The sequence below is a fragment of the Emydura macquarii genome, unplaced genomic scaffold (genome assembly GCF_026122565.2).
Source record: "Emydura macquarii macquarii isolate MOO-44397 ecotype Brisbane River unplaced genomic scaffold, CSIRO-AGI_Emac_v2 contig_934, whole genome shotgun sequence".
Classification (NCBI taxonomy): domain Eukaryota; kingdom Metazoa; phylum Chordata; order Testudines; family Chelidae; genus Emydura; species Emydura macquarii.
In genome coordinates, this window is record NW_027131071.1 from 14,259 (window position 1) to 23,438 (window position 9,180).

The following is a 9,180-nucleotide window of genomic DNA, read 5'->3' on the forward strand; positions in this document are numbered from 1 at the left end:
ACACAGGGCAAGGGAATCAAACCCAGCTCTTCTGAGCAGCACAGCAGTGCCCAAACCACAGGGCCAACCAGCTACTTGGACTAGCTGTATTCTCCCTGCCCCAGACTTGCCCCACTGCCATCATCATCTTCAAATCCATCTCCCCAAGTTCTCATCAAAGGGAAGTACCAGAAGGGATGGGAGACCTTTTGGGGTTTCCTCCATTCGCTCCCATACTGGTGGAGGACGTTATTTGAAGGACAGTATTGCCTGGGAAAGAGTGGAACTTTAAGGAAATCTGGCTGGAGGGACAGGTCTTGAATTCAGGAGAGTTGGAAAAATCCACAAAGGGGGCTCTGGATGAAGGATGGAAGAATCCCATTCACTGATATAGGCTAGGGACCAAAGGGCTAGGCAGCAGGTCGGCAGAGAAGGACCTGGGCGTTACAGTGGACAAGTAGCTGAATGTGACTCAGCAGTGTGTCCTTGTTGCCAAAAAGCCTAATGGCATATTGGGCTGGTAGAAGCATTGTCAGCAATTCAAGGGAAGTGATTATTTTGCTGCATTTGGCACTGGTGAGGTCATATTTGGAGTCCTGTGTCCAGTTTTGGGCCCCCCACTACAGGAAGGATGTGGACAAATTGGAGAGGGGGGGGGAAACAATTAGGGGGCTGGAGCACATGACTTATGAGGAGAGGCTGAGGGAACTAGGCTTCTTTAGTGTTAAGAAGAGAAGAATGAGGGGGGATTTGAAAGTAAATTTCACTACCTGAAGGAAAGCTCCTAGGAGGATGGAAGTAGGCTGTTTTCAGTGGTAGTAGATCACAGAACTAGAAGCAATGGTCTCAAGTTGTACTGGAAGTGGGGGGTCTAGGTTTGATATTAGAAAAACTTTTTTACTAGCAAGGTGGTGAAGTATTGGAATGGGTTACCAAGGGAAGTCGTGGAATCTCCATTCTTAAAGATTTTTAAGGTGAGGTTTGACAAAGCCCTGGCTGGGATGATTTATTTGGCATTGGTCCTGCTTTGAGGAAAGCATTAGACTAAATGCCTCCTGAGATTCCTTCCAGTCCTAATTTTCTATGATTCTATGATTTGCAGATTGCTCCAAATTATTTAGGCATAGTCTGGTCCAAAGATGTCCTCAGAGGGAGCTAACCAACACAATGAACGAGCCGCCTGATGGGAGATGTTGTTCGATGCTCATTGGAGGGAAAAACTTAAACTCCTCAGACACCTTACAAGATTCTACTTTAACTGTATGAACTCAGTACAGGGACCTGGTGTCATGGTACACAGCTCTGTGAAACCCTGCTCAAAGTGCAAGCATGGTCAGTAATGAAGTAAAACATTGGGACAGAATGATTGGGATTGGGAATAATACCAAAAATACAATGCCATGAGATCAATCAGTCAATGTTTCACCCTCCTCTGGACTCCTCTGTGCAGTACTGAGCACCCTTCTCAAAGAGGATGTTGCAAAAGAGGGGATCAGGGAAGGGTCATGAGAATGATGAAGGGCCTGGGTGACTCACATAGAGACTGGGATAGTTACCTTCGAATGGAGAGAAATAAGAGGGGATTTGAGAAAAGTCTATGAAATACTGACTGTCAGAGAGGATATCAAGAATGTGTTCTTCCTCCTCTTAACACAAGGTCAAGAGGACATTCGGTTAAACTGAAACATGGCAAATTCAAAACTGATTATAAAAAGAAAGTTTTCTTCACTAAGTGCATAATTAGACTGAGGAACTCATTGCCACAAAATGAAGTTGAGATCAGGAGCGAAGCAAGAATCAGAAAGGTTTAGGATATTTGCATGGATAGTAAGAATCTTCCATTACAATAGCTACAGCTAAATAAATATCTTGGAAAGCCTATACGCCCGCGAGTCTCAGGGCACAAGCCAATCTCTGGCTGTTGGGCATTAAGGTGACAGTCTCATGACTGTCAGGTTATTCCCCCAACATCTTCTTCAATATCCCATGGGTTTGTCACTATGATATAGAGGACACTGGACTAGATGGACCATGCAATTCCTCTGTTGTAAAGGAGTCACGTTTTCCTCATGGAAACAGCTATTATCATGTCAGGGTGGGACTCTGCATCACCAAAAGAAATAAGGGACGTAACAGAGCACACTTTCTTGCAGGCATCCAGCTTTCTTTGGGACATAACAAGTACAATGGTTTCGTCATTCTGCCTTGTTAACTGACAAGGGTAAGCAGAGACACCCATCAGCAACCCAGCTACTTACCCTTCACATGCTTGAATACTGATAATGTTTGCAGATGCCACAAAAATTGGGAGATTGTAAATAATGAAGAGGACTGGTCACTGATTCAGAGCGATCTGGATTGGTTGGTAAACTGGGTTGAAGTGAACAATATGTGTTCTAAGAACAAAGAAGTCACTGGAGGCTCATGGCTGGTGAAAATCAGGCCTTTTATTTAAGTCCCTAAATGTGCCTTTGTGGTGAAATCCTGGTCCTGATGGGAGTTTTGGCATTGATCTGAATGGGACAAAGATTTCACCCTTACTGTGGAACTTTAGGCTCCCTGCTGTGAAGATCCTGGCTTCAGGTCCTGCAGCAGCGACAGCTATTCTGTTAAGGTGCTGAAAGAGTCTGAATGAAGATCCCCAGTTTATGTGGCATCCTGAGACCGGGCATGAAAGATGGGGATTTCAAAACACAGGGGCACTGATTTTGCTCTCAGTGATGGCAGTGTCAATCTGCAGTGAGCCGCTGGAGGAGAATGTGAGAGCAGAATCTAGCGATTCTGTAAAACCCTGTGGGACACATTCGTGTTGTGAAATCTCAGGTATCACAGATACCGACTGCAGAGGCTTTGTGTACACTTCTTAACATGGCAGTGAAGTTGCTGAATTGGAAAACTTGAGAGAACCAGAGGAAAAAACCACACAGATAAAAAAAACAAAAAAAAAACACAGATACTGAGACAGATAGAAGGACACAGTAATAGACCAAGAATAAATCCTTTGTCTCTTTATCCCAGATACAGTAACTGCTGAGAGTATGATCAGGGTGGGGAGGGTGAAGGGAGATATTCAGAGGTGAGTTAAGTGCACATTCTCCATCCGCATTCAAATAGACTTCTTTGTTAAGACAAGTTGGTTACCTGCCACATTTCCTATTCTCTCTGTGCATCGGGATGGTTTGTTCCTGCACCTCAATAAGGTTTCTTTAAAATACAGCCAGTTCTCTTGGACTCCTTTCCCCTCATATTAGCCTCCCAGGGGATCCAGCCTATCAGCTCCCTGAGGGAGTCAAAGTCTGCTTTTCTGAAGTCCAGGGTTCGTATCTTGCTGTTCTCCTTTCTTCCTTTTGTCAGGATCCTGAACTCGACCATCTCATGGTCACTGCTGCCCAGGTTACCATCAACTTCTACTTCCCCTAGCAGTTCTTCTTCATTTGTCACGTTTGTTGACTCGCCCAAAGAATTCTGATTAGTCAGGCATGATTTCCCTTTACATAAAGCATGTTGACTCTTCCCAAGATATCGTGTTCATCTATCTATGTGTCCAATAATTCTGTTCTTTACTATAGTTTCAACCAATTTGCCTGGTATTGAAGTTTGGCTTACTGCCCTGTAATTCCCAGGATCATCTCTGGAGCCTTTTTAAAAAACGGAATCACATTAGCTAATCTCCAGTGATCTGGTACAGAAGCTGATTTAAATGATAAGTTATGTTCCACAGTTAGTAGGTCTGCAACTTTACTTTTGAGTTCCCTCAGAACTCTTGGGTGAATCCCATGAGGTCCTGGTGACTTATTACTGTTCAATTTATCAATCTCTTGATGACAAGTGCTATCTAAGAACTGTGTTTTATTATTAAGCCCTTATTGAGGGATCCCTGCATAGCCAACTGCTGTGTCCCATCCCACTCTAGACCCATCCAGCTGGGGCATGGCTCTGGTATTGCTAAATGCACCAGATACCAGAACCTAGTGTCTATTTTAGCATGTTTTAACATGTTCTCCTTTGGGTGCTTCACATTCCCAGGCAAACTCCCAGCCCTAGGGAAGACTGAAAAATAATAAGAAATTCTGCTTTAAACCCAGGACAATCGAGTGATCTTGATCTTTTCGTAGTTTATTTAAACTATGCATAATAAACACGTGGAAATCCCAGCCACCAGCTGCTATTGTTTAGGAGGTTAGGAGGATTCAAGAAAAGGACTGGAGGTTTTTATGTGTGACAGGAAAATGCACAGCTGTGTGCAACAGGAGCACAAAAGGTAGTGGAGCTTTGATCTGTTTATGTTCCAGGTTGTGACAATCTGCTCCTGTCCTCTGGCTGGGAAAAAGAAGGAGGGTTTTGTAGCTAAGGCAGGACAACAGGATTTAGGCAACCCACATAAAATTCCGAACTCTAGCACAGACTCCATGTGTGACCTGAGACCTTCAGTCACAGAGCAATGCCCAAACCAGAAGACCAGCCTGAAAGCTGGACCAGTTGGATTCTCTGCTGCCCCAGAGCTGCCCGCTGTGCTGTTGGGAGCGGGGACAGCAAGGAGCCAGTTACAGAGGTTTGATTCTCTGGATGACTGTGCACCAGCCTCAATGGAGTTTAGAGCAGCCTGCGGGATAAGCTGTCTCCTGGTCATTCGCAACAGTTTCAAAGAGCACAGCACGCTCTGTCCAAGAACTTGAGGATGGGTGCCACCCCAGCATGCCACCTTGCGGGCTGAGGTACCCTTCAGACTTCCTGCCCTTCCCTCTAAGGTCCTTGAAAATACTGACTCTCAGTCTGGAAGACTGAAAACACTCTGAATCATTATCAATTGTTTTAATAGCTGAGATTGTGGGTGTTGTTTATCATCATGGACATCCATAGGTATTTGTAAAGCTTGAGAGTCACTCAACTCTCACCGTTCTTTTACAGTCAATATCTGAAAGGGGTATTCTGTACTGCCTGATCCATATTTTGATGTAATTTTGGTGTACTTTTTAGGTGGCTGCGAACTTTGCAGAGAATCCATGTTTTTTTATTCTGTATGGTCCAATTTAGCATCTCAACAAAATCATCAAATTTGATGCAGCCAGTATGCGCTCTTCCCAAAAGCTCTCCCAATGCCCAACTGGAGTCGGTTTGCAAACCCTAATAAATTTGATGGTGGTTAAGTAACCAATGTTTTAAGGCAGACATAACACCCATCCTTTCTAAACCTTGAGCTGACAGGGGTGTTGGGTGCTGCATATAAACCATGTGACATTTCTGACACGAATATCCACACTGTCCTGTCTTAGAACTCCCATCTGATGCCATGTAATTTTCATTTGAAGAGGTCGTGACTCGAACAGGTATAGCTGAGTTGGGGGGAGGCGTTTGATATAAATGGAAAAAAGTGCACCCTCGACAAGCATATTCTATTTTGTTTTTAATTTGAAATAATCTATGTGGAGTTCCTTCACTTTCAAGTAGGATCCATGGAGGTAGTTTCACAAGATCGGATCCTGAAGGCATATACATTTTGACTGTCTGAGGAAAGCGTTCCAATCCCCACTGATCTAAAGCTCCTAATAAGGCCAGCACTTCCTTTACTGGTGTACTTTTCACGTGATCAGTAGTGCCCCATTTCTTATGTGCAGGTATGATTGCCTTCTTGTGTACCTCCCTGTTATTTGGTATCCAAATTCATAAGATTCTACCATAATTTTCCCCTCCTCCCAAGGTATTTGAACAACTGCTACATGGATCATGTATTCAAATTGATTTAGAGCTTCTTTCCATATTTGTTGGGACAGCGCTACCCTTCTTTTTGTCACCGAAATCTGTCTGGCTAATTGGTGTGCGATTAGTCCAAATTTGCCAAATGGTGCCCATCTTGAGACCATAGCCAACATATCTTTAAAGTCTGAATCAATAGGGTGGACAACTTTTTTCCATCTGCACATAGTGAACCATCCATCCCTTGTCACCTAGACCCACCTAGACCTGTCCTCCGTGGGCCTGTGTAATTCTTCTCTGGGCCCAGGTATACTTTTGACCTTCACAACATTCCCTGGCAATGAGATCCACAGGATGCCTCACTGTTGTGTGAAAAACATCTTCCCTTTTTTTTTCAAACCTGCTGCCAATTATTTATTTCATTGGCTGACCCCTGGCTCTTGCTTTATGAGAAGATTTAAATACACTTTCTTAGTCACTTTCTGCACACCAGTCATAATTTTATAGATCTCTATCACAACCTATTAATAAGCCTCATCTTATTAATCTCTCCTTATATGGAAGCTCTTCCATCCCCCTAATCATTTTTGTCACCCTTCGCTGTACTGTCTCCAATTCAAATATATCTTTTTTGAGATGGGCGACCAGAACTGCATGTAGTATTCAAAATGTGGGCAAACCATGGGATTAAACAGTGGCATTTTGATATTTTCTGTTTTATCATACATCGTTTTTCTCATGGTTCTTAACACTCTATTAACTTTTTTTACAGCTGCTGCAAATTGAGTGGATCCTTTCATGGAATTATCCACAGAGATTCCAAGATCTCTTTCTGGAGTGGTAACAGCTAATTTAGACACTATCATTTTATATGTATAGTTCAGATTATGTTTTCAAATGTTCATTCCTTAGCATTTATCAACATTGAATTTCATCTGCTATTTTTTTGCCCAGTCACCAAGTTTTCTAAAATCCCTTTGTAATGCTTCACAGTCAGCATTGAGCTTAACTATTTATAGTAGTTTTTTATCATCTGAAAATTTTCTCACCTCTCCGTTTATCCCTTTCCCAGATCACTTATGAATGTGTGGAACAGTACCCTTCTCCATGTGTTTGTTGACTTCCTCAAAGAATTCTAGCAGATTGGTGAGGTATAATTTCACTGTACAAAAAAAAATGTTGACTCTTCCCTAACAAATCGTGTTCATCTATGTATCTGATAATTCTTTATTATCGTTTCAACCTGTTTGTCTGGTATGGACGTTTACTGACCTATAATTGCTGGGATCACCTCTGGAACCTTCTTTAAAAATTGTCGTCCCATTAGCTATCCCCAAGTCATCTGGAACAGAAGCTTATTTAAACGATAGGTTGCATTACACAGATAGCAGTTCCACAATTTCATGTTTGCGTACCTTCAGAACTCTTGGGTGAATCCCATCTGGTCCTGTGCTCACACATTACTGTTTAATTAATCATTCTCCTCATGACAAGTGCTCTGTGAGAGCTAGGGTTTATTATTAAGCCATGGATGAAGGATCCCTTTATAGTCAACTGCTGGGTCCCAACCCACTCCAGGCCTATCATGCTTTCGCATAGATTTGGTGCTGTTAAATGCACTAGATACCAGATCCAAGTGCCTATCTTAGCCTGAAATTGCCCAGGGATCATGTTTTCCGCTGGGTCCTTCACATCCTCAGGCACACGCCTGGCCCTGACAAAGACTGAAAAAGAATAATATATTCTGCTCTGTACCCAGAACCAATGAAAATCGAGTGAGCTTGATCTTCATGTATTTTATTTAGACTATGCATAATGAATACATCGAGATCCTAGCCACCAGCTGCTGTTGCTTAGGAGATTAGGTGGGTTCAACAAAAGGACTGGATGTTTTTACATCTGACAGGAACACATACAGCTGTGTGCAACAGGAGCACAAAAAGGAGAAGAGTTTTGATCTCTTTCATTTAGATGTTGTTACCTTCTGCTACCATCCTGTGTCTGGAAAAAAGAAAGACGGTCTTTTGGGTAAGGCAGGGCACCAGGAATAAGAAAACTCACATTTAATTCCGAGCTCTGGCATAGACACCCTGTGTGACCTTGGACATTGAGTTGCAGAGTAGTGTCCAAACCACAGGACCAACATGTGAGCTGTACCAGTTGGATTCTCTACTGTCCCAGGGCTCCCACTGTGCTTTGGAGAGTCGGGATAGCAATGAGCCAGTTACACGGGTTTGGCTGGATTCTCTTTTGATTCTCTGGAGCTGGGTGATGAACTGAACCTTCACTTGTTGAACACCCTGATTATCCTTGCACGAATGTGTTTGGTTTTCACGCCGTACATGATTGGGTTCATCAGGGGTGGCACCAGCAAAGATACATTGCTCATGACATTCTGAACCAAGGAAGAAGAGTTCTTCACAAATCTGTATATCACAGACAAGCCAATCCCTGGCATGTAGAAGAGCAGGACGATGCACAAGTGGGAGACGCAGGTGTTCAGGGCCTTGAGGCGTGCCACATGGGAAGTGATGCTCAGCACTTTTTTGAGGATCATCACATAGGATAAGAGGATGAGCAGCAAGTCCAAACCCACTGAAGAGACTGTTATAAAGAACCCATATATGATGTTGACTCTGAAATCTGAACAAGCCATCGTCATGACCTTCTGATTCAGGCAGTAGGAATGAGGAGGATATTGGTCTGACAGTACTGGTATTGTTTCAGGAGAATGGGGAGTGGGAATACTAAGGCCACTCCTCTAAACAGAGACACCAGTCCCATCTTGGATATTCTTGGGGGAGTTAAGATGGAAGCATATCTCAGTGGGTTACAGATCGCAACAAAGCGGTCAAAGGCCATCGACAAGAGCACGGAGGATTCAGTGTACGTAAGCGAGTGAATGAAGAAGAGCTGGGCAAAACAGGCATCATGGCTGATCTCCCTAGAGTTAAACCAGAATATGCCCAGTGTCGTCGGCATGGTGGATATTAATAAACCAAGGTCTGTGATGGCCAACATGGAAAGGAAAATGTACATGGGCTCATGGAGGGTCGGCTCTGTTTTTATAATGAACAGAATGACTGAATTTCCTAATATGGAAATAACATACATTAAAAAGAAGGGGATAGAAATCCAGACATGGATGTCTTCATGCCCTGGTATTCCGGTGAGAAGGAACACTGCAGGTTGGAATTTGGAGTCATTGACAGCTGACATGATGCACTGGGAAGGTCTGAGGACTTTTGAAAGTTACTTTCTGAAAGGAAAAATAAGAGGAGACTAGATGATATTGAATGAGACATCATTCAGATCTCAATGCAAGTCTAAAGACTTCAAGGAGCTCAAGCAAGATCAGCACAAACATAGTCTTGAATTTATACTTAATGATTATCTGTTCTATTCATTCCATCTGAAGCACCTGCCATTTGCCACTGTTGGAAGACAAGATACTGGGCTAGATGGACCATTGGTCTGACCCTATATAGCCATTACTATATTCTTATG

The 9,180-nt window shown here is 43.2% G+C and overlaps 1 pseudogene; it reads right to left on the reverse strand.

Moving 5' to 3' along the window:
* Positions 1-7,957: 7,957 nt before the first annotated feature.
* LOC137149989 (olfactory receptor 51G2-like) lies at positions 7,958-8,892 on the reverse strand (annotated as a pseudogene).
* Between the last annotated feature and the right edge of the window lie 288 nt (positions 8,893-9,180).